Source organism: Mustela erminea, chromosome 9, assembly GCF_009829155.1.
Source record: "Mustela erminea isolate mMusErm1 chromosome 9, mMusErm1.Pri, whole genome shotgun sequence".
Classification (NCBI taxonomy): domain Eukaryota; kingdom Metazoa; phylum Chordata; class Mammalia; order Carnivora; family Mustelidae; genus Mustela; species Mustela erminea.
Window position 1 is genome coordinate 71892755 of NC_045622.1, and position 26396 is coordinate 71919150.

At 45.9% G+C, this 26396-nt stretch overlaps 1 protein-coding gene and 1 non-coding gene across 8 annotated transcripts in view; both read right to left on the minus strand.

Annotated features, from left to right (window-relative positions):
• The window catches only part of SERGEF (secretion regulating guanine nucleotide exchange factor), a 219289-nt gene that overhangs the window by 44059 nt on the left and 148834 nt on the right, over positions 1–26396 (minus strand). The gene's annotated exons all lie outside the window — the stretch shown is intronic.
• On the minus strand, positions 10501–10608 carry LOC116600428. The gene has a single exon (XR_004289641.1). It is a non-coding gene; the product is annotated as a U6 spliceosomal RNA (small nuclear RNA).

The following is a 26396-nucleotide window of genomic DNA, read 5'->3' on the forward strand; positions in this document are numbered from 1 at the left end:
AAAAAAAAGAAATATGAGTGATGACTTGGTTTGTTCTGAACCATTCTATGTATGCATCATTCTAGAATCCTAGAACAGCACAGTGAAGGTCTGTGGAGATCAACCAAGTCATTACATGGCTGAGAGAAGGGAGGTGCCAGAGCTGGGCTTAGAACCATGTTTGGCAGCTGGTTCATCGGTTTTCTTTGCCCTGTTGGTTTACTCAGGTCCTGAGGTCCTGAGGGATATGGAACCGGCATTGACAATCACAGCCATGACTGAGCTCTCAGACTAATGGTCACTTCCTGGTTCCTTGGCCCAGGATATTCTACTTTCTTCAAAGGAGCAACATGGCCTCTCTAAGAGAGCTTCGTGAGGAAAGGACCAACATCAGTAGAACAAGAAAGCCTTGCATTTACCAGAGCACTGCACTTCCCTACAAGTCAAGGGCATCCATTCCAGGGCTAGACGACTGGAACTCCTTAAAAAAGCCTAGTACTTTCTGCCGCAGCACCGCCCTTTCGGAATTCATACAACCACGCCCACACTCAGAAATAACTTCCTTTAGACTAGAGTGTTACTGCTCCCTTCACTGTTCTCCACCATGTTTTACACAATGAAGGCAACTTATGCTCATGGCTGATGAGACAACTGTATGAGGTAGTTTTGGGTCCTAAACATTTCTCCCTTTAAACTCATACAGACTCATCTTGTTTTGGGAATGGAGAATAGGCCTTATCCTCTGCCAGTTCTGGCTGACTAGAAGTGACTGCCTGGTGTGCCGTGTTGAGAACATTTCTGAGGCTGCATCCAGACAAGTTAGGAAATACTTGGGATTTGATTGATTGGCGGTCTACGGGGGAGCTATTTGCTTTCCACCATCTAGACCTTGGCTTTAAAATTTCTGTTGGTCCCCTGGTGCCTAAAGGATTAAGTCCAACACTGTCAACATGGCACATAAGACTGTTCACCGTGCAGTCAACAACCTTATACACCAGCCTGTGCCTCAGCCCCACACCCCCTATACCCCAGTCATGCAGAGGTGTTTTCTTTTTCTTGAGTACACCCCAATCCTTCAGGATTCTGCGCCTCTGTAAATGCTATTCCTTTTTCCTGGAATGTTCTCTCTTCTTAACCCCCGACCCCTTTTTTTAGTAGAGAACAAATAGATATTGATGTTCAGAAACTGAATTGTTCCTGGTCATTAGTTGTATTATTTTAACTATAATTTTTTTATTGAAATACAGAGTATTGGGGCACCTGGGTGGCTCAGTGGGTTAAAGCCTCTGCCTTCGGCTTAGGTCATGATCCCAGGGTCTTGGGATTGAGCCCCGCATCAGGCTCTCTGCTCTGCAGGGAGCCTGCTTCCTCCTCTCTCTCTCTGCCTGCCTCTCTGCCTGCTTGTGATCTCTGTCTGTCAAATAAATAAATAAAATCTTAAAAAAAAAAAAGAAATGATCAGTCCATTTAAAAATAAATAAATAAAGTATAGTGTCTTCTTACCCCTTTTAATGCCTAGTTTATTTGTGAAGACCTCTCATACTTACTGCATGAAAAGGCAACCCTCTCCTTCATGTTCCTACACCCCCTAGTTTGTCCTTTTGCTGATATACGGGCTGAGATTTACCTATTTATATTTCTACCTCCCCCAAGAGAGGAGGCCTAACGAGCAGAGCCCTATCTTGTTTGCAAAAAGTAGAACACCAGCCACAGATAAGGCACTTGCTACAGGACTCATGAATGAACTTGAAAACGCCTCCCTTTTTCACTTCTCCAAGATGTCTTTCTGAGATGCAAGAACCATCCCTTACCTATAGTCTCTCAAGCTTGCAGACATGCATCCTGGTAGTGAGATCTGTCACTGCCAACATGTCCTCCCCTTGCCCCAGCTTAGGAACAGAAACGAGGCATCACTTTGATCCACACTAATTGGGTACTGAGTAGACTCAGCAGAGTGGATTACTTCATCTAATCCTTCATCAAACCCTGTTGCCCTAACTTCAGCATAATCACAAATGTATCTGATAGTCTCCACTGTCATAACCCTGTCCAGGCCATTGTCACTCTCCTGGGCTATTCTAACAGCCTCTTAACTGGCATCTCTGCTTCCCATTGACATTTTACAATCCATTCTCCACTTAGCCACCTCAGTCTTCTTTAAGATCACACCACTCCCTGGCTTAAAGCCCTTCAGCAGCTTCCCACTAATTCAAGAAAAGAAAAGAAAAAAAAAAAAATCCAAACTCTACTGTGGCCTCCAAGGCCCAACACAATCCAGCTCACCCTCTCTTATCTTATGGCTCCTCCCTCTGGCACACTGTGTCCCAGCCATCCTGATCTCCATTTAACTCCTCTAAGGGCCAAGCCCTTTCCAACACCAGGTCTTTGTTCTCATCTCTCTCAGCCTGGAATGCTCTTGTTCTGCTTTTCATTTGAGATCTCAGCCCAAGATGTGGTCTCCTCAAAAAGTCCTTCCTAGACAATTCTATCTAAAATGTACCAAATATCTTCCAGTGGGACTAAAAATTTTTATGGGACTTAAAATCTAAAACCATCTGCCTGACTTACTTATTTTTCCATCATTGACCTCTCACACTAAATATGAGTTCTGTGAAAGGCAGATTCTTCTCCTTTACTGCCATAGCTACTAATACAGGGTCTGCTGAGGGGTTGGGGGCTGGTGTGGATCAGTCAGTTAGGACTCTTGATTTAGGCTCAGGCCACAATCTCAAGGTCATGAGATCAAGTACCACGTTGGGCTCTGAGCTCAGCATGGAGTCTGCTTGTCCCTCTCCCTCTCTCTTCGCCCCCACTCGCACACTCTCTCAAATAAATAAATAAGTAAAATCTTAAAAAAAAAAAAGTACTGCATAAATAAATTTTTACTGAAAGCCAAATGAATACATTTCTGAAGATCTCCAAAGACAGGGCTCTGATTTTATCCCCTGACCTACTGCATACTCCTTTTAAACATGAAATTATGAGAAGCTGGAGAACATGATGCTGGGAGTCAGGAGATCTGGATTCTAGGTCACTTCCATGTGTGGCCCCTCGTAAAACCCAACACAACAACCCGAAAGATCCAGGCAGCATGCCAAAATAAGGAAAACAACCTGTGTCTGCCTTAGAGAAAGTCAGGAAAGGGGAGAGCTTTGCAGCTGGAGAGGCCAGAATAGGCTTTAGCGTTCCAGAACACAGCCCTGGAGCAAATGTCAGGGGTGTGGTGCAGCATGCCAGGGAAGGATGGTGTTTCCTGAACTGGCAGAAGACTAAACAGGCGGTATCTGACAGGGAACTCAGATCAGAGGCTGCAAGTGGCCTCTGAGAGGACGACGGATATGAAGAAAGCTAGGGAGAGGACTTTCAGCATGACCTCAGTTTCTAAATGTATTAAATGGGATGCAGTGGAAGGATCACTGGATTAGGACACAGAGGGGGAACTAGAGAAGGCAAAGGAGCACTGACCCAGCACCCCCCGCCCACTGCATTTCTGTGCCAGGCAGTGCTCTCACATGACCTCCCTCCTCTAGTCCTCATAATCACCTCCCAGGGAGGGAGCAATATTCTCATTTTATAGAAAAACTGAGGCACAGACATGTTACTTTAGGTCTCTGAAACTCAGGATGCTTCTCCATAAAATGGGTCATAATAGAACCCATCTCCCAGGTCTAATGTGAGAAAGCAGGGAGACGTGGTGGGGGAGTACCTACATCGTGCCAGCTGTTTTGTAAATTTCACTGTTACTATTAATATTAATAACCGCTTGTAATATCAACCATTAGCTTGTGCAAAGTCACACGGCTCACAAACATCCGAGGTGAGCTGGGAATGCTGGATGGGGTTTTCACGGTCAGGCTGCCCCGCAGAAGACCAGGAACTGAAACACAGCTCTGTCAATAATCAGCCGTGTGACCTCAGATAAACTATTGTCCCTCGCAAGAGCTATGCTCCCTTCATCACAATAAAGGGGCCAAGAACTCCACCTACAGGGCCTAGAAGGAGGCCAAAGGAGTAAAGAACCAGGGAATGTAACGATGCCTTATGTGTGCAGTTGGGAACCAGTATTATCTGTGATAAGTACCCCAAATGGGGACAAGTATCTTCAGGTTGCCGTGATTCAAGGGTGTTACATGGTGACACATGAAGCCAGAGCCCTACCTGGGGTGCCATGGATTTGCAGGCAGCAAATGGCCTTGAGCTGACAGTGACTGTGCTAGCTCCATTGAAAGGCTAGTCTATAGCTTGTTACTGTTAGAAAATAAAAACAGTGTGAACTTGCTAAGACACCCTCAGAAACATGCTACAAGATTTTAACCAATACATTAGGAAAATCACTCCTCATAAAATCAGCTTTAGGAGAGAGCTGGTGTGAAAAAGGGACACAGCCAGAACTTTCCAGGGGGCTGAATGCAAGCAGTGTGTCACCTTGGGTGCCCGAGAGGACTTTCTGCGATAAAGACTGAATGAGTTCTTTGGGGAACCTTAAGCCAGGTGGGCTGCTTCAAGGAGTGAGCATCTCCTCAGGCAGAAGTGGGACAGTGTGTCCCTGCCCACTCCAGGCTGCCAGGGAGCCGACCTGCGCCCCACATCTGTGCTCTGGGAGCAATAAACACTCTGAGCGGAGCGCGCAGACCTGGGCCATGTACGCACCCTGCAGAGGTGACGGCTGATCGGAGGCACCGCAGGCTTCACCTGTTCTTACATCCTGGGGTGCTGGCTGAGAAGCTTAACTCATGGGACCCCGGTAAATACACAGCTCTGCAGGGTATCATGACCCTGGCTTGGCAGACTGGGGAGAAGGAGGTGCAGAGAGCAACTCACCCAAATCACACAGTTTGAAGAGGTGGAACTGGGATTCAGCTGAGATGCTTCCGACTTCAAGCACCCTTCAAGTCCTCGACAGACTTAACTTGTCAAGGTGAAAGGCAAAGCCAGGAATCAGAGAATCTTAAGAGATGCAATTCTCAGCCCACCATCCCACCTGAGGAAGCAGTCTCTCTGTCCCACCGGACATATGGTCAGCAGCCCTCTGCAGGAACACCTCTGCTAACAGGGGCTCACCATCTGCTCCTGTTCTAAGAGGTTCTTTGTCCCACTGACACAGTGGGTCAGCTTTCCTCGAGTACCTGGCTTGGCATCGTTTTTCCCCTTCCCTCACTGCACATTAAATATACGAGGGGATTTAAAAGGACACCTATGCTCCCTTTCATGATGGTAATCACTCCTGTAACTCGTTTAGATTTTCGTCAGGCAAACCTGTTCTTAGATCATGTATTATTCCCCCTGGGTATTCATAACCCTATCACACTGCTCAAAGGCTGGTTGTGTCACTCTGCTGCTCCCCTCCCCCAACACGCACCCTGCTTGCTGGTCCTCGACCATCTGATGGTCCTCGACCATTCCACGGGAGGACACAAAGCCTGCTCTGCCACTTCTCTCCCCTCACAGGGACACAAAGAGATGCTCTCAGACAATAAACTAGCGCACGTGGCACCAACGAGGGGTGGGCGGACTGCCCAGCTGAGCCCCATTCAAAGTAAAAAACTGGCATTGATGTAGTTACTGTCTAGGGAAACTCTGCAAAAGACAGGAGGCCTGGACAGGACCTGGGAGTCGCAGCTGCAGAGGGAGCCCCCGACAAACCGACTCTCAGAACACAAGGACATGCCCCCTCGATAAAAGTCAGCAGCTCTGCATCCTGGGGAGGGAGTATTCAGAGAAAAGGCAGCATCCTGCTGGCATCTTTATGATCACAAGAAGAGCAATGCCAAACGGGTTCTGGGGATGTCACTTCCCAAAGAACCAGGGGTCCTTTCTGACTCGGCATTGTGCCTGCCACATTGTAGATATATATTAAGAACAAATATTTTAATAATAAATGAAGAAAGAAATGAAGAAAAGAACACACATCAAACACTAATATCTCACACACAGATTTGGGGAAAAAGTCACCTCAAATGACATGCATCAATATTTTAGCTGTTTCCCCTGAAGAAACAGACTCTCCCCCAGACTGTTCATGGGTCAGACTTCATAGGCTGAATTCTCTCATGTGTCCCTTTTCAGGATATTCTGGTAAGGAAACAGAACCACAAGGACCCACCATGGGTCAGACTTCATAGGCTCAATTCTCTCCTGTGTCTCTTTTCAGGATGTTCTGGTTAAGGAAACAGAACCACGAAGGGAAGCAAACCAGGAGTCCTCAGACCAACTGGAGTAAAACAAGCCTGACCCCCACAGAGGCTTGATTTTGGTCAGACTGCCCAAAGGTATTTCAAGGCCATTGTGCCCTCCCACGGATGCCCCCGAGCATGGGACATCTATGCTTGTATGTTGAAAAGCACCCAAGCGCAGTGTATTCAGATTCTCAAACCAAGATATTTCTACCCAAATCAGATTTTCTTCTACCTTTTTTTGTTTTTTTAAGTTTAGAATGGCAAGAAACCTGGTGGTTGTTTTTGTTGTTGTTGTTGTTTTAATTTAAATTCAATTTTATTAACATTTAGTGTACTATTAGTTTCAGGAATAGAATTTAGTGATTCATCAATTGCATTTAATCCCCAGTGTTCATTACATCACACACCCTCCTTAGCACCCATCACCCATCCCCCTCCCACCTCCCCTCCAGCAACCCTTAGTTTGTTCCCTGTAGTTAAGAGTCTTTAATGGTTTGTCTTCCTCTCAGTTTTATCATGTTATTATTTTTCATTCCCTTCTCCTATGTTCATCTTTTTGTTTCTTAAATTCCCTATATGAATGAAAGCATATGGTATTTGTCTTTCTCTAACTTACTTTGCTTAGCATAATACTCTCTAGTTCCATCCACACTGTTGTAAATGGCAAGACTTCATTGTTTCTGATGGCTGAGAAAAATCCCACTCTGTATCTATATCACATCTTCTTCATCCATTCATCTGTTGATGGACATCTGGGCTCTTTCCATAGTTTGGCTATTGTGGACATTGCTGCTATGAACCATGGGGTGCATGCGCCCCTTCGAATCATTATTTTTGTGTCCTTTGGATAAAAACCTAGTAGTGCAATTGCAAGGTCACAGGGTAGTTCTACTTTTGACTTTTTGAGGAACCTCCATCCCAGAGTGGCTGCACCAGCCTGCATTCCCACCAACACTGTAGGAGGCTTCCCCTTTCTCTGCATCCTTGCCAACATCTGTCATTTCCTGACTTAATTTTAGCCATTCTGACAGGTGTGAGGTGGTATCTCACTGTGGTTTTGATTTGTATTTCCCTGATGCTGAGTGATGTGGAGCATTTTTTCATGTGTCTGTTGGCCACTTGTACATCTTTTCTGTGGAGAAATGTCTATTCGTGTCTACTGCCCACTTCTTGCTGGATTTTTTGTTTTTTGAGTGTTGAGTTTGATCAGTTGTTCTTTAAACTCTTTGCCCATAGCTATATATATCTAAGACACCATCAAGCCCTGAGTTCTACTTCCTAAATATCTCAAGCCCCCTCACTCCCCTCGTATCTGCCATCACTAGTCCCGCTCTGCCCAACATTATTTCTCATTGGGACAAATGCAAGGCCTCCTCTGAACTAGTTTCTCCATGACCACTCTTGCACCCTCCAACCCATTCTCAAGACCATTGTCAAAAAGATCTCCTGTAAATACCAAATGGGTCATATCGCTCTCCACACGTGCAACACACACACATATTTTGCTCCAAAGCCTTCAATGGTCCCAATGCTCTTAGAATAAAGAAAAAAACTCCTTAACAAGGCTCTGATTTCCCTTTCCAGTCTCTTCTGCTCTTCCCTGCTCTCCAGACTCAAGTCATACTGAGCCTCTCAGGTCTCTAAAAGCACAAAGCTGTCTCTCACCTTTGGGGCCATATGGATACATAGATCTAGAAAGCTTCCTTCCCAACTGCACCTACTCCCTTCTCCTAATAAACCACTAATGACCCTTCAGATCTCAGCTCAGATGTCACTTCCTCAGCAAGTAAGCCAGGATCCCTGTTATATGCTCTCATGGCAGTTTGTCCCATTCTCTCCTAGCATTTAACCTAGTTTGTAATTTTATACGACTGGCACAACTAGTTCCGTAGTAACGTGCATGTGGTATTCACACAGTCCTCCTCATACTATGGGGCATACATGATTAATCCTATTTTGCCGATGAAGAAACTGAGACTCAGAGGGGGCTGGCTAAAATACAGTGGGGCCAGGATTTGCACCCCAGTCTGACTCTAAAGTCTATAGTCTTAATTACCACCTGCTGCTCAGCAAAATGGAGCTAATCATACCTACTCACGGTGATGTCGTGAAAATTCCAGCACAGTAGGCCCTGGGTAAGGGGTGGCTGTTATGATTACTGTGGTGCTGGAGGCATTGTGGGGGGATCGTTTACCATTTTCCCCAGGAGAGAGCTAATCTGATTGCCTTTCTGGGGCTGTAACAGTCGGACTTGGTTTGAAAAAGAGACTTTTATGAAAAGCAGCATGCTGTGGCAGTTCCAACACCGAGTATGTGGAGACAGGAGCTGATGTGCTAACAAAACCAACCCTAAGATCTCTGGCCCCGGGAACTAACCATTCTGAATGAACTCGGCTTTTTCACGGTAAGCCCAGACATTGGGCCTGCACAGGGAATCCAAACCTACAATAGTTCCTTGCATTTCTTTCACTACTTCTTTTTCTGTGTTCCTGCAGCGGGGTAAGAGAGAGACCATGCTTCGTCTGGCGTCTGATTCTGAGTCTGAATTCTGACATGCCCAGGACCACGCAAGCAGGGATCCACCAAGGTGCCTGGGTCTCAGTCAGAGCCTCGGGGTCCCAGCAAGCCAGAAGGTGACAAAGGACCACAAGTCATTCTCTTGGCCTGCTTGGGGATGGCCCACTCTTCTGAGTCCCCCCTTTTCCTGTCATTCACCTGCAGCCATGGAAAGGAAGAAAGGAGCCAAAGGAAATGAGCTCCTACTGTATGTCGAGAACTTTTACATGCATATTCTGATGTGGTAAGTTAATCCTCACAAATGTGGTGAACAGTAAGAGCCTTTATTCTCATTTTATAATGAAGAAAACTTCATTTTAAAGAAATTAAATGACCTGGGGCAAATCACTACATAGTAAGAGGTGAAAGAAATTCAAATCCGGTTTTGTTAGATTCTGAAATCTGTATTTCTATTTACCATATCAAAAGACTTAGAACGACTGAGTGCACAGGAAGAATTCTGGAAATTACTTGGATGTACAGAGTGGTAGTTAAGCCCATTTGTTCCCTCCTCCGGCTTACTAAGCACCTCCTCTGTGCCCAACATGTGTGGGATGCCAGCGACACAGAGGAGGCGAGATATGGCCCCTGCTCCTGAGAGGGTCACAATATAGTGAGGGTGGCTCTCTGGGGAAAAAGGCTAAGACAATATCAGGAAACTGAGCAAGAGAGAGAAGGCAGAGGATTCAAAAACATCAGAACCAGATGGGGTTCTTGGAAGACAGCTACTCAAAACCTGGCTGCATCACCTGGAATCACCTAGAAGATTATTAGAACTAAAAATTTCTAAGTATTCAATTCCCAGTTCTACAAATGTACAAGTGGGTCCAAGAATCGGTACATTTCACCATTATCCTAAGTGGTTTGGCAGAACTGGCTCCCAGTCCAGGTGAATAAACCACGAATCCATCCCCTTTGCTTGGCAGGTATGACAGCAGATGGGCAAAAAGGGAACACGACTAACCCAAGGACACAGGAGAGTCCATGCTTCAGACTCAGGTCTCCAGCTCCAAAATTCCGAATGATTTACTTGTAAGCATTACGCATGCATTGATAAATGTACAGAGGACGTATTTTATGCACATGTACTTGGTAGTTCTTTCAGGACAACTTTATGTGCCTTCTGGAAAAATAGTTTTTATAAAAGCGCAGTGTGGAAAATAACACAGATCAATGTAGAAGACTAAAATAGACATAGAGAATGGGTAGAGGTTTTCATAATAAAAAACAGTTTTCTCTGCCCTCTCCTACCTCTGACCACCTCCATCCTAGGGGAGCACTATAGGGCAATAAACTTAATTAATTAAGGACAGTACTTCAAGGTACGGGTTCCCAGACTGCAATGAAGGGAAGGCAACAGACAAACAAGGACTTTGGGTTGGCTAAAGCCTTGCTACGCCTACAGCACCTTTCTCCACCCAGGAGGGGACGTCCTGGTCACTGAAAAAGTGCTGAGCCACCTGCTCCTGACTTCTCCACAGGCAGCTCAATCCCCTTGCCTCCCAAGAATATCAGAGTGACCCTTGTCCTTCCAGCCTTAGATTCCTTCCACTGGATACATGTAGGTGACAGGCAAAGGTCAGAGGTACAGAGGTTCCGAGGCTTGCGGGGAAGCAGGCCCTTCGGCAGGTGTGAGCTCACTGAGCTGCTGCTCACCGGCCACTGCTGCTGGGTCTCCTTCTTTTTCAGTTCCACAGAGGCTTGCCTAGACTGCTTGCTGGAGCACTCTGACAGCAAACTCAGCAGGCTCTGCCTCAATTTCCTCACATCCTGCTTTTGGGTAGTCTCGCTGGATTTCAATCCCGTTTGCCAATATGCGTGTCATCCTTGCGCAAGGGCTCTGCTGACCTTCTCTGTATCATCCCAATGTTAGTGTATGTGCTGCCGAAGCGAGCACCCACTTCCATCACTTTCTGAGGCCCGGCTACCAGAAACTACTCCTTCCTCTTTCGCTCACAAGCCCCAGGCTCTGAGGCTGGTAAGGGAGTCCAGAAGCGGTGGTTAGAGTGCTAGGTAGGAGAGACTCTGCAGAGCTCAGCGTTGGAGAAGCTAAATGCAGAAAGGCTTCCAAGGAGGGGGCAACAGCAGTGCTGGGTGGGAAGGGGCCTCAGGAGGACTGGAGGAGACAAGGGCTCAGCTCACTGGCCTCCCCACCCGGGCTCTGTCACTGATATGCCAGGCAAGTCACAGCCTTCTTTTAGCCTCATTTTTCTCATCTGCAAGTGAGGAAATTGAATTAGCCTGTGTCCATGGTTCCCATCCAGATTCTGAAATTCTATTTTTTTCTTTTTTGGCATTGGATGCAAATGACTAAGATTGACACTATGACTCAATAATAAATGTTTATAACCCAGAACTACAGATTCTGCAATCTTAGAGATAGAAAAGAGTGACCGATCCAGTTTTTTTCTTTCCTACCCATTTGATGATAAGAAAATTGAGGCCCAGAGAGAAACTATAAATTCTCTGAGGGTTGGGACTACCTGTCTCATTCCCCACTGCATGCCTGGTGCATATTCCAAATGTTTGTTGAATGAATGAATAAATGAACGAATGAATGAATGAATGAACAAATAACCTCCCTCCAAAGTCACATGGCCTGAAGGCAGGGAAAATATCCTCACTCCTTGCCTGGAGGGAGGGAGCGGGATAAGACAGAAGCCTCAGGCTGCTTCTGGCCCTTGAAGGTATGGTGCTCTCCAGCTGGAGAGCCCAAAGAGAGCCAGGAACAAATTCTCAAGGCTGGTGGTGCCAGCGGCGGTTGGCCACAAAGAGGGCTTCTGCTAGAGTCCTCCGTGCTGTGCATAATGAATCATGATATGTCAATTACTACATTCTGTTAACAAGCTCAGGTCCGCTTGTGCATCGCCAATGAGTGCCCCGCAATTTGCCACAGATCTGTGGCAGAGCAAGTGTGGCAGAGGATTCTGAGATACTCCAGGCCCGGGGAAATCAGGTGGTTGGTTTGGTTTTGGCAACGAATGCCCTCAGTGATTGGGCAGCAGTATGCAGGGATGTACGTACTCCTTTCTAGGGAACAGGTCTGTGTCCTGGAGGGAAAAGGATGTCTGTCTGACTCAGCTAAGTCCAGCTGGAGGAAGGCATCTCTGTACTATTTTGTCTGAAGTACTGAACAATATGGGGCAGGGGTACAGTGGGAATTAAAAAATCACCCCAAGCATGGTTTGATGGCCTGGTCATCTATCATCAGCTCTGAAGTCACAAACAGGATTCAAAATCTGGCTCTCCTACTTATGAACTCTGTGACCTTGGGTAAGTCTCTTCATTTTGCTGTGACTCAGTTTCCACATCTACAAATTGGGGATAATCATACCTACTTGCAGGGTATTTGCAAGGACTACATGAGATAATGCATATCCAACCCAGAATAGCAGCTGGCACATAGCAGGTGGGCAATTCATAAGCCTCCTACCATGTTCGAGATGTTTTCCGAAGGGATTCTACTCTCTGGAGGAAGACTGGGGCTGGGACCCTAGGTTATCCCAGACGAGTGTGTTCAGACGTGTATGTGTACCTCTCCGCCCCCCACCCCCCAGTGGCTCCACAGTGACGACTGCCACCACAGTCATGTGAGGACGTCAGATGTGCCTTCCTCACCTCCACACTGGCCGTGAGAGAAGTGAAGAAGCCTCCCGGTGAGAGGGGAGGCTGCTCATTGCTCAGGCGGCACCGCTGCAGCCCCTGACCTACTTTCTTACTAAAAATAGCCCCTCTTAGGTCACTGCCGCAAATTGAATTCCACTGCTTCACTGCACCCTGGAAGCAGGTGGGTGGGCGGCAGAGCACAGTTGGTGAGCCCGAGCCTCCGCCTCTGTGGCACACGGCTGCCCACAATGCCGGCTAATCCCACACATCTGCGCGCGGGGGCTGAGGGCTCCAGTGCCCACCCCACTCTGGTCGGCATGGCTGCACACAGCAGGGCTGCACCAGCCCCATGGTGGGGGTTTTGTGGGGGCAGGCAGGGAGAGAAGGGGTGGAAACAGAGGTCCCAGTTCCTGGGCTTACGGCGGCTAGAACTCCATTCAGCTATGAGCTCCTGCGTTACTTGTTACTTCTTGTTACTTCACCTTGAACAAGACACTTAACTTTTCTTTGCCTCAGTCTCCTCATCTGTAAAACAGGGATACTACAACTGACCTTGAGGTATTAGACAGCTAAGAAACGCTGTATGTAGAGCAGTCGTTGGCAAAGAATAGGTGCTCGATAATGAAGTGATGGCCGTTATTATCCACTGTCTGGCCCACTGCTCTGCAGTGCCCTCGTGCTGAAGCCTCTGATGGCAGCAGGGGTGAGGGCCAGAGGACTCTGAGAGCCAGACAGAGTTGAGGCTGAAAGCACCTTAGAGGCAGTTAGGTCAAGGCTTCACACACATGGCTAAGCATCACAGTACCAAAGTGGCTTGTGAGCACTACTGATTCCCGGGGCACCTCCCGGGGCTCAGTCAGTTAAGCATCTGACTCTTGATTTCAGCTCCGATCATGAGATCCTGTCCCACATCAGGCTCCATGCTCAGCTGGGAGTCTGCTTGGGATTCTCTCTCTCACTCTCTCTCCCTCTGCCCCTCCCCACTATGCTCTCTCTCTCTCTAATAAATAAATAAACCTCTAAACAAACAAATAAACAAACAAACTAATGCTGATTCCAGGTCTTTGCCCTGGATTTTGGGATTTAGAACACCTGTTCAGGGACATGGGAATCTGCATTTTAATAAGCTTTCCAGGTATCTGTGGTGCACTGCCAGGTTTGAGAACCTTTGAGCTAAGCCAATGACCTCCTCAAAAATAAATGGGTAAATGAATTACTGTTATTTGTCCTCCATTATAAGGATATTGAATGGTCATTATAAAATATGCGTAAGATATGGAAAAGCAAAAAGTAAAAACAAAAAGTGAAAAACAATTCAACCAACTTGTATCGAGTACCCATTAAATGCCAGGCCCTCTGCTAAGCAGTGGGGATTTGATAACACAGTTCTGACCAGGACGCCTGGGTGGCTCAGTTGGTTCAGTGTCTGCCTTCAGCTCAGGTAATGATCCCAGAGTACTGGAATCAAGTCCCATATTGGGCTCCTTGCTGAGCAGGGAGCTTGTTTCTCCCTCTGTCGCTCCCCCTGCTTGTGCTCTCTCTCTCTGACAAATAAATTAATAAAATCTTAAAACACACACACACACACACACTTCTGACCCTCAAGGGGCATCCAGTCTATGTGTAGAGACAAAAACAGACACGGAAGAGTCTTCTTACAAAATGTACAGAAACAGAGATGACGGCGCAATTTACTTTTTCTAGGAAGTCAGGGAAATCTAAAGCTGGCCTGGAAGGAGAGTTAAGTATTCATATGCTGGCCAAGGGAGGAAAGGGCGTTTCAGAAGGAATGAACAGGACATACAAAAGCATACACGGTGTTTGCTGGGAAAATGTCCTAAGGTCACCTTATATGGCAAATGGTGGCATAGGGGTAGCTAGTGTGAGTGACCGTGGCCAGATCATGAAGGACCCCGGACGACATTAACAATGTCGCCTACACTGGGAAGTATGATTTTTCCCACTACAGTTTTGTTTTTAATAGATGCCTTTTTGGTTTCATTCTTATATGGCCAATGCTGGTACTCTTAGTAAATATTGCAATTAGTCAAGGAGATGAACCATAATTTATCCAATCCCAATTATCAGACATTTAGGCAGCTTCTAGTTTCACTAAATTCACAAACACAACAATAAACCTCTTTAACCATAAAGCTGCTTCTGTATTTAAGGTCTTTCCTTAGGAGACAATTCCAGGATATGAATTCATAAATGAAAGTGAATGGGCATCTTCAAGGCTCTTGATTAACAGTTCCAAAGGACTTTCCAAAAGTGGTCTTTTTGTAAATGAGGAGATAAGGCCCCCCAAAATTATATGTTTTGTCCAAGTCACACTGCTGAATGGGGGTGGAACCAAGAGCAATACCCGAGCCTCCTAACTCCTGGCCCAGTGTTCTTTCTTTTACGTCACGTTGCTTTCCCATAGATAAGGGCTGAAAGAAACAAGATCTACTCAGCCAATGTCTGTGATAATGTCTAACTAAAGATTTTAGGTTTGCAGCATACATCGGTAGGATACTAGAGTAATAGGTACAGATTTATGCATAAAAACACATGTGAAGATCTATAAGGAAAGGTTTTTTCCTAAACTTATCATGTATGCTCCCCCTGCAATTACAGTTTCTGTTCTAACCAAGCCAAGCATATCTTATACTGTCTTACCTCTGTACCTTTGGTCCATGAAATGTTTCCTGTTCACCTCTTCACATTCTATGCACTTTTTAAAAAGACAGACCTACATGATCCAAAAAGCATCTCCAGACTGTGGGCCATCACCATCTTGGCACCCATTTATGATACTCATTCTATTGCTTTGTAGCACCTTTGATACTGATGTGAAATTATTTAAGTTTAACTACAAAATAAAAGTCTGTCTCAGGTCTCTGTTATTGAAGCAAAACACCACCCCCACAAAGTGAATGAGAATAGATTTACTTCAAAAAGGCACTTCTGGAGTTTGATGGCCTCAAGACAGATCAGTCTCATACCTAGTACCTCCCGTAACACTACAGCAGACAGACATCTTGGTAGATTGGAAAGGATCGGAAAAGCAATAGTGCCATGTGTTAAGGACCTATCCTGACCAGGCACAGTGCCAGCTGCTTCACATACATTACTTAGAACAACCTTAAAATAATTCCAGCAAGTGAAATAATCATTCTTGCCATTTTACAGATGAGGAATGGTGGGACCTGTGAGACTGAGTAACTTGTTCAAAGGTCAACACCATTAGAAAGTGTCAAAACTGGGATTTAAACTCAAGTATGTCTGACTCGAAGAACCTGTTTTTTTTGTTTTTTTTTGTTTTTTCTGCTTTACTACACTGTCTCGGCAAATGTCATTTCAATTCTGGCTGTGCTGTGATCAAGCTCTGTGGTCCCCAGCGAGGATTCGTGCTGAGTCCTAGCTTTCTCACCTGTGACATGGGGATAATTATCTTCCCGTCCTGCCCTCACTCCCAACAGACACACACACACACACACACACACACACACACACAGCTGTTGCCATGACTGAATGTTAAGAGTGTCAGAGATCCAGACAGACATACAATTAGAGTCGTGAACATTACAACAGGTCATTATGACAAATGACTGGAGACCCTGCCAAGATGTGTCATTCAAGAAGGATTAAGTGACGCTCACTAGACAGCTTCTCCTAGCTCCAGAAAGTGATTTGCTGCAATGCATTTCATAATGATCTGCAACAAGACCTGAAACTAAGAAGTTAATACTCAGAAAATCCATTAGCCAAAACACTGCATTCGTGGAGCCTCTAGGGAATCACGGTTTCCCAGGACATTTCCTTGCTCCATCATTTATATATATGTATTTGTACACAAACCTGTGTAGGCACACATGCATGTCTGTTACCAGCAGCCCATTTCTAGAAAGCAGGATTCAGCAGAAGGAAGACTGGGCTCAGGCTCCACCACCAGGGGGCCAGTTATAAATGGGTTTGGGGCATTCATTTCCATTTTGCAGAGGCTTCTGGTACAATGCCAGGAGACCCGGCTGAGGTGTCAGGAGAGCTGGCTTATAATCCAGATTTTGTAGCTTACTATTGTATAACATTGGGCAAGATCCATGACCTCTCAATCTCCGTTTTCTTTCGCAGAATAGGGGTAATGCCTTATCTTACACAAATGAATTAACCCCCTGGACTGCCGTTTGCTCTGCTCTAAGACCAGTGCCCCAGGTACCATGTGTCATGGGCTCACTGTGTGCCCAGCCCTGTGCCGAGGCTCTGCGAGCATTCTTTCACTCATCCTCACCATCCCAAAGGACGGGACTACTATCTCCGTCCCACAGATGCAGAAGCCTACACTCAGAAGAGCTCAGGAATCCGCTCCAGGCGACCCAGTGTTTGGCTGCGGAGTTAGGATTCAAACCCTCCTCTCTTTGATTTGAAATCCTCTGCTCTTCACCACCAAACCAAATTCCTGCTCACCAGGGAGCTGTTGCGGGTGACATGCAATAATTTATTACTATAGTGTGTGCACTTTGAGAATGGAGGGGAGGGACAGGAACTGCCAGAAAAAGATTTACTGCTGCACTCCCCAAATTCATGAAGTCAGCCGCACGGTGAACATGGGTCGGGGTGATGGATGAAATCCTCCCAGGCTGGAACAGCTGGAGAGCTGAAGGCCAGTTTGGCAGTGAGAGAGCCTTGCTGAAGACCAGGATAAAGCACTCATGTCTGAGCAAAAGCAGGGCTTCCTTGAAGCTCATGATGTCCAAGGCAACCGTGCTGGACATGGAGGAGGAGGAAGGTGTGACTGTGAAGGCAGGATAGCCCCTCCTCACCCTGACCCCGCCCCAACTCTTCATCCTTGAAAGGATGAAGGGACACTTGAGGCAGACACCACATTTTTAAACCTTAGGCAGCATCGAGCTAAAAATAGAGCTGTGAGTCAAGTGTCTATTACTGAGTCTTCTGCCTCTGCACTCTGGAAACCAGACCGTTTCACTCCTCATCAACCCCACCATCCCCAGGCGCTCATTGCCACAACTCGGAGACGCAGGGAGGTAAGGCTTACTGGGAGTCTAATGAGCACTGGCTATGATGCTGGGCCCTTTGTAATCTTCTCTGAGCTGCATGATGACCCTGTGAGGCAGGTCTTATCACTCCCATTTTATAGATGAGGACACTGAGGCTTGGGTTGGCGTGAGGATTTTCCCAGGGACACTTGGCTTATAAGAGGTGATGCTGGGAACAGACCCCAGCTGAGTCTGGGTCTGGAACACCTGCTCTTTCAAATACACATGGCTGCTACATTTTAAAGAAAGAAGTTGAGCTTCACTTAAGTCTAGAGACTGAAGAAAGCAACAGTGCTATCTAATTCACGTTATGGCTCTAGAAGGACGCAGCAAAGCAGCCATCTGAATGATTCACTCCTGTGACTGACAAGAAGACTCCCCTTGGTTATAACTTCGGCAACTGCTCAGTCTGTGTGGCCACCCCACGCCCTCCAGCTGGCTCAGGGAGGTGGAATTAATTATGTAACAATTTTGGTGGCCTCCTGCTTCAACACATGATCTTTGGAGACTTTTAAGGGGTAAGAACGCCATAAATCATAATGAAGGACAAGAGGAGTCAGGGTCAGGGGAAGATAACAGAAGAGGATTTTCTGAAAACCAGGGTAGTTGGTACAAAGGCAACAGGATAACCCCCAAAGTTTATGAAAACACTTTTTTAGAAATTTCTTCATCCAATGCTCATAACACCCTGGGAGGTAAGTGTCAGAATCTGCATTTTGTAGGTGATGAAAATGTGGTTCCAAAAGGTTATGGTCTAAGGTCCCAGGTCAGACAGAGGCTGGACAAGAACCTACATCTCCTAATTCCCAGCCAGGGCTTCCCCCAACCCACCCACTCCTTGAATTGTAAAGCCAGAAATCTGTGAGGCCTGTAAAAGAAAAACCCTGTAGTCTCGCTCCCCTGAATGACAGGAACAGCGAGGGTCAGGGCCAGCGAGAAACAGCATAATGTCCAAAAGTCTAAGCATGGGAATCAGAACTTTTTTCAAATCCCACCTTATTTATTTATTCAAGTCCCACAGCAATTGTGTGACCCTGGGCAAGTTCCTCAATCTCCCTGCCTTGACTTCCCCACTTGCTGTGGTGTTTTTCAAGATTTATTTATTTGAAAGAGAGAGAGAGTAGGAGGGGAGGCAGAGGGAGAGAATCTTCAAGCAGAGTCCCTGCGGAACGTGGAGCCCAGTGTGGGGCTTGATCTCACCACCCCGAGATCAGGACCTGAGTCAAAACCAAGAGCGGGACACTCAACCAACTAAGCCACCCAGGCGCCCCTCGATTTCCCCACTTCTAAAATGTGGCTAATAATAGTACCTATCTCACATATCAATTAAATCAAAAAGAAAAACAAACAATATATGCCCAGCGCCTGGCACTAAGGCAAATACCTGGTGAGTTAATTGTCACCGTTTTCATCATTATCGTCATGAAGGAAGGTGCCCAGCACACTGCTTGGCCAACAGGCCCACACTGCTCAGGGAATACTGTCCCCTCTCCTTCTCCATGTTCTCACTCCTCCCAGGGCAGAAACTCCCCATCCATTAGCTGCAGACCTATTGAGGGGAGGTCGAGGGTTGGAAAGTGGGAGAACAGAAGATGTTCTTCCCAGGCAGCCTGACTGGGCTGGCCTTGTTTTGTGGGGCAGTGAGCTGCTACATGAAGTCATTAATCCTACTTCGTGTGATGTGCTTTCAGGTCACTCCCCAGGCATTAGCGATTCCATCTGGGATTTTCCTCAAGGAGACACAATCCTCATGTGTATGGGCTCCTACTGAGGATGAAACCCTCACACTGGCTTCTCGACATCTAGGGAGAAAGTCCTGCAGGCTGAGCAGATCCCTGCAAAACATGGCGAAGAAAGCTGTCCCTGCCCATGACTAGACTATTGCAGTGGCAGGAATAATCACAGGATGGTCACATTGATGTAACAATATCAAACGTAAGATGACACCATACCCTAGAGCAGGGCCACTCGGCAAAAACACTATCCGTATAGACATGAAGGAAAAAACGACTCAAATAGCCCTGCTTCACTCACCTTTCTCTACAGAAACTGCCTGACCTCTCCAAAGAGGTAGAAGTCTCCATCCCAATCTCCTACTAGGTAGTTCTATTTGGATGTTCCACAGCCATTGCACACTCAGTTAAGTTCAAAAATACACCCATCACCTTGCCTCTAGCCGGCTCTTTCCACTTTCCATGTATTGCCCTTCTTGGTCAATGACGGCGCATCCACCCAGTCTACCGAGCAGGTCACCGGATACCAGCCACCCATCCTGCCCGTTCCTCTCCTTCCTTTCTCAAGCATGTTCAGAATGGATCACCGAATCCCAATAAGCTGAGCTCCGTCTTTCAAATCTCTTCTTACTTTCTATCTCAGTTTCTCAGTTTGCTGCTACTCATTTCAGGTCCTCATCACCCCTCCCTTAAGGTAATGCTCTGGCTTCTCTACTCATCTCTCTGCTTCCAGACCCTCTCCCTTTCAATTTAAAACCCTCCTGTCCCCAGAACGATTTAAAATGCAAACTGAACCATGTAACAGTCCGTTTTATCTGGCATGTGTATCCAGTTATCCAATCAAACACTAACCTAGATGATGCTGTGAAGATATTTAGTAGATGTGATTAACATCTATAATAAATTGGCTTTATGGAGAAATTCTTCTAGATGATTTGTGTGGGCCTGATCCAATCAGTTGAAAGGCCTTAAGAAGAAGAGACCCCTTTTGCTGTTTATCTTCAGGATGGCTCCACTGCTTGACCCACTGACAGTTTAAAGGCAAAAGAGTCATCAAGTTCATCTTCTCCCCTCTGCCCACATTTCTGCTGCCACGGCTGGCTCCTTGGCCTTGACCTCACTGCAAGCTGACCAGGAATCCGGAGGCAGTTAACATCCAACACTCAGAACTTCTACCATTAGACCTGCCCTTATATTTATACCCAGTTAAACATTACTTTGTTGGCTTCAGCTCACATTTCAACAATCGTTTTTTCCTAATTTTGTTATTCTTGACATACCCTCCCAGTTTTCTGATATCTCAGAAAGTGGAACACTCATTCTTCTCTGCCTTCATGGGGACAGTCTGAGGCTGGAAACCTTGACAGCCATTAGAGATCCCTCTGCAGCTCTTATCAATCTATCACTGAATAATTTGGGAGAACATCACCCACTAATAGTGAATCTACCACATTGGATATCTAGCCCCTTACAATGTAGAGTAGCCAGGACAATGCTCTTCTCCTTGAGCAAGTTACTTAACCTCTCTGTGCCTTAGTTTCCCTATTTGTGAAACAAGCATAGTAATAGTACCTACCTTATGTTTAACACAAGAATCAATCAATAATGCACACAAAATGTGCATTATTGCACATTTATAAAATGTATACCTGGTCCATGTATAAAACCATACATGGTCCATAGTAAGGACCAATAATATCAGCTATTACTGTTAATATGGCCAATAAATATTCAGGAGTTGGTAATTTACTGTGTTGGCTTATTTTCCTTTACCTTCCCCAAACCTGAGTTATTGAAGTCTTTTACGTTGTTTTTTTTTTTTTAATAACTGTAATTAAGTTCATATAGCAGCCCCTGAAAGAGCCTCAAATTTGGGGGAATGAAAGGAAACAGGTCTACTTTCTGTACTGCACTGGGCCGCATGTGCTAAGAACCTGTGACCTGCTACAGAGGAGGGAAACGGAGGACATGATGGGTCTACTGGGGACGAGTAGCAGTGAAGTCAATGGCTCCCCATGCCACAGATGCCAGGTCACTGTGACAAGGGTGGGACCTTTGGAGCTCACCTCCAATGTTGCTGAAACTCTGTTTCCAAATAGGTGTGATGATGCCAGCTGGAGCCAAGACTCAGGGGCTATCATCCTAGGCTGAGCCTCTGACTTGCTGTGTGACTTTAGGCAAATCATTTTCTCGCGTAAGCTTGCATTTCCTCTTTTGTGGCGATTAGGCCCTCTCTGAAGTCTCCTCTACATGTAAGGTATGTGGTTCTATGACCCCAGGTCTCTTCTTAGATTAGAGCAGCTAAAATTCTGCTCCCCTCCCTCAGGAAGGCAGGCCCCTCCCACAGTAGACACCGATAAACATTGGCCATCCACTCCATCTGGAAAATTAAGCTTTTAAAATGCATTTGTCCAAGAGTCCCTATCATTTTACATGGGTTTTTTTGTTGTTGTTGTTTGCCTTCTGTTATGTATTGCCATTTGTTGAATCTTTCTACAAGTCAGTTCCCAACTGATGGAAATAAATTATCTTCATATGTAGAATTCTTCTTCTAAGAGGTGCTGCCTGAATAAAATGGACAGACTCACATAACTCACAAAACCCACCATTGCAAAGGCCCCGGTTTGGAGGTTTCTGGTCTGGGTGGCTTACCTTCCATCAACTCATGGCCTGCCTTGCAGGCTCTGGGCCACTCTGGGGCCACTTCCTCTGACCTCTGCAGCTGTGGGCTACAAAAGCAAACTAGGAACTTCCCACTAACCAGGGCAGACTGAGCCCAGGCTTTTATATCTATTCCCTTCCAAAAGCTCCATTTAACTGACTGGAAGAACTAAAGAAAGTATAAATCCACCAAGGAAAGGAGAACAGAAGGAGAAACAGCAGACAAGATAGCACAACACATTTCAGATGAGGAAGAGATGGAGGAGATAGCCAGCTGCAGCCCAGTGTGGGCTGAGGGGACAGTAAAAATGGAACCCGCTTTTCTTACAAAACTCGGGGAAGCCTCAGGACTGAGAAGTACCAAGTGCCTTTGAAAGTGGGGTAAAGACACAGCTGAAATTAGAGGGATTGGCTGAAAGCCTATGTATGGGATGGTTAGATTCTCAGACTCTCCCAACACACATAACCAGGCAATTGTTCCCTGGAGAAACTGACTCAGGGAGGCCCTCCACCCAGGAAAAAATGATTAGCACTGGATGGTGGGAGTGACAATAAGGATGAAATTAACAGTTTCAGTAACAATCTGTGTATGAGTGATGGGACCCCAGGCCTCCTTCCTCCCTCCTGTTCCAGAAAGTCAACAGCCAGGCACATATATGCCAATGTAAGAGATTAGAAAAAAGCCCATAATACTTATCTCTGGAGGTCCACAAATGAAAAAGCTTCTCTCACTCCTCTGTCCCTCATCTTACAGGGATGTCTACCAGTCAGTGAGACCTCTACATGCGCACAGAGCTTCACGTAGTATCTCACTTTCCAACATGAACAGCTAAAGATCACCACAGTTCTACAGAGGAAAGCCTCTGCAATAGTCCAGGCCTTAGCACCTCAAAGGAGCAGCAAGGAAGAGTTTTGTAAAGGAACCATTCACAGAGGCAGGGACAATGTTTAGGAAAAGCAACAGGAAGAGTTTTGTGGCCCGGGACCACTGGGAAAGCTAGAGCTTTACCACCTCTCAGCCAGTAGAGGCAAGGGAAGGTTGTGGCTAGTGGAACCAGAGAGGATAGAGTTATAGAGAGGGATGTGAGGTGGCAGGAGCTGTGGCAACCAAGCAAGGATCCAAGCCGGGGGGAATAAACACCCTGTCCTCACCTTTTTCTGGTCCCCAGATCTCCTGCTATGCCTCTCATTAGCCAAATCCCACCAGAAGCCAGAGGGCAAGGGAGCCTGCAGGTGCAGGCCACAGAGATCAGTCTCCTGAGGCAGGCCAGAGAGATCCATTTCCCAGGAGACACATAACAGGGTGCAAAGTGCTTATGGGGGGCAACAAACAACTTTCAGTGAGTCTCCAAGAGGTAAGACAGAACCCCAGATAAAGAAAAAAGTGGACAGAGAAAGGCAGAGGGCAAAAGAAAAACATTTTTAAGACACTACAATAATATCCATTGTGAAATAATAGATAAAAAGGCTGCATTGTAATCAAGAATAGAAAATTAATTTTTTTTAAAAAGGATTGAAGAAGAAGAAAGAGTGCTTGAAAATTAAAAAAGACAGCCAAAATAAAAATTTCATTTCAAAGGTTGGAAGATCAAGTCAACTAAATTTCCCAGAAAGTGATCCAAAAAGTAAAAAGATGTCTAAGGAGAGAGAAAAACTAAGAAAATTAGAAGGTAAGTCTTGGAGGTTCAATATACAGCAAAGAAGTCCCAGAAAGTGAGAACTGAGACAAGTAAGAAAAAAACTAAAAAAGACTATTTCAAGAAAAATCTCCCAGAACTGAAGGGCATAAGCCTCCAACAGAGGGTTCAGTGAGTACCAGGACAAGGAATAAAAGAACATCCACACCAAAGCACATCATCATAAAAGTTCAAAGCAACGAAGAGGAAGAGAAGCTCCTAAAAATTTCAAAGAGGGGAAAACAACAACAACAACAACAACAACAAAAACCTCGTCTCATACAAAGGAACAGAAATTAGAAAATAAAAAATGACAGACTTCTCACCAATAACACTAGAAGCTAGAAGACAATGGAAAAACCCCCAAAAATCAGAAGGAAAAGGACTTCCAATCCCAAGTCCTACACACAACTAAACCAAGTGTGAGAACAGAATACACGTATTTTCAGAAATTCAAGGAACCAAAAATTTATCTCCAATTACTTTTTCTCAGGGAGCTACTGGAACCTGCGCTCTACAAAGTAAGAGACCAATCTCAAGAAGGAGGAAGACAGACAGCAGATGAAACAGTAAAAAGAAATCACATGGTAGCAGCGGTGCAGACCTGGGGTAAGCATTTCCGCTAGAGCCAAGAGGCAGGGCTCTGGAGTGGGCAGGGGGTGGGGACACTGCTAACAGACTTGACATATCTGACCGTATGAAAAGAGTATCAAGAGGTGAAGAGGTGGGTGCCTGGGCGGCTTGGTTGGTTAAGAGTCTGGCTCTTGATTTTTGGCTCAGGTCATGCATGATCTCAGGGTCATGAGATCAAGGCCCAAGTCGGGCTCCGCACTCAGCAGGGAGTCTGTTTGAGTTTCGCATCCTCTGCCCCGCCCCCCCCCCCCCGTTTGCATGCACTCCCATACTATCTCTCTCTAAAATAAAAACATCTTTAAAAAAGGAGGAGAGATAAAGAGGTGTTATATAGATATTTAGGGGGCATTTGGGAAGAATTAGTGGTTAGCATACAGAAAAATCAAACAAAGGAAGAGGGAAAACAACAACAACAACCCCAGAAAAAGAGAAAGTCAGCATAGGAGCTCTATCATGATATGTTACTTGGCTCAGCAGTGAGAAAGGTATTTACACTGATCTTAATAACAGACTTAACGATTTCAGTACAGTGGGAGGATGGAGAGGAAATGGGGTGGTGGTATAAGATAATTAATTTTTATTTACATTTAAAAAATCAATAGAGGTAATTTGCTTTATTTATTTACCTATTTATTTATTTAGAGAGGGGGAGAGAGAACGAGAGAGAGTGATGGGGAGGGGCAAAGAGAGAGAGAGAGAATCTTAAGCAGACTCCATGGCCAGGGCTGAGCCTGACATGGGGCTCGATCTCATGACCCTGAGATAATGATCTAAGCCAAAATTAAGAGTTGGATGCTCAACTGACTGAGCCAGCCAGGTGCCCCTAAATTTTAATTTATATTAAGAAATCAATAGATATAATTTGTTTTATTTAAAACTGTTATCTTTTTTTATTTAATTTTATTTTTTTTATTTACTTGACAGAGATCACAAGTAGGCAGAGAGGCAGTTAGAGGGAGAGGAGGAAGCAGGCTCCTTGCTGAGCAGAGAGCCTGATGCGGGGCTCAATCCCAGGACCCTGAGATCATGACCAGAGCCGAAGGCAGAGGCTTTAACCCACTGAGCCACCCAGGCGCCCCTAAAACTGATATCTTAAATGAACATTTGGTTTATAAACACAGAGGTAAATACCTGAAAAGAATTCAAAATACCTGGCTCTGGGAACGGGTCTTGGTGTGGGAAAAGATGAGGCAGAAACTGCTATTAAGCCTTTTAGTATTTTTTTACTTGTTAACTACATATATGTGTGCATGTGAGTATATATATGCACACACACACACACTCACATACATATATACACACTATTCATAGTAAACAGAAAGTTATCTAATAAGAGCACATGTTCCAGAGTCAGATAATCTGGTTCAAATAGTGCCACCCAGCATCAGTTGTAAGATCTTAAGACAAGATGTTTACCCTTCCCGAGTCTCATTTTTCTCATGTGTAAAACAGGACTGAAGGCTACAGTGTAAGGAAGCTACAGGAGCACGTGAGTATGTGGGAGTGTATACCAGAGCTTAGAGACTATACACGTAAGGGCTTAGCCCGGCGCATGCCACACGGTAAGCTTCCGGAGGAGGCAGGAGATCAATGGCCCACAGGATGGTCACATCCCCTTAGCTCCATGTCAAGAGTGAAGTCTAGACCCTCTCTACTCCCACACATGCCCCACCAGGCCATATGCAAAGTGAGGGCAGGGGCCATTTCCTGTGTCCCATCCACAAAGCCCACCTTCACACCGGGCAGACAGGAAAAGTATTTCCAGTAGTCTATGTTGTAGCATTGACTTGAGAAGAGAGGAGCAAGATGACAAGGAGGGCCATATGGGAAGCAAGGCGAAACACCAGAAAGAGCCCTCGAGTGAGTCAGAATCAGACACGCTGAGCACCTTCTCTGTGCCAAGAGCTTTTCCAGAAACTATATGGTTCACTCTGGTGACAAACATTTATAAAAGCAGTTATTACCTCAATCTTCAAAGAAGGGGAACCCACAGTTCAGAGAAGGTGACAACTTGCACACAGTCACACAGATACGAAGGAGCAGAGCTGGAATTGGAAGCCCTGGCCTCCTAATTCCAAGGCCTCAGGTTCCTTACACCAGCTAACGCTGCTGCCTGGGGCAAATCAGGCAACCTTTCTGAGACTCCCTGTCCTCACCTACACAGTAGGGATCAAATCTTTCCTGGGAACCCCTAGACAGCGGTGACCATGAAAAAGGGCAGGTGAGTTGGAGAGCCTTGGTCTCTGGGAGCTGTGGGCACACGTCAGAGGCACTCACATCCACACATGTGCCACACGAGGACTACGCTGTGAGCTTCCTGTCCCTGTTAGCTTCGTG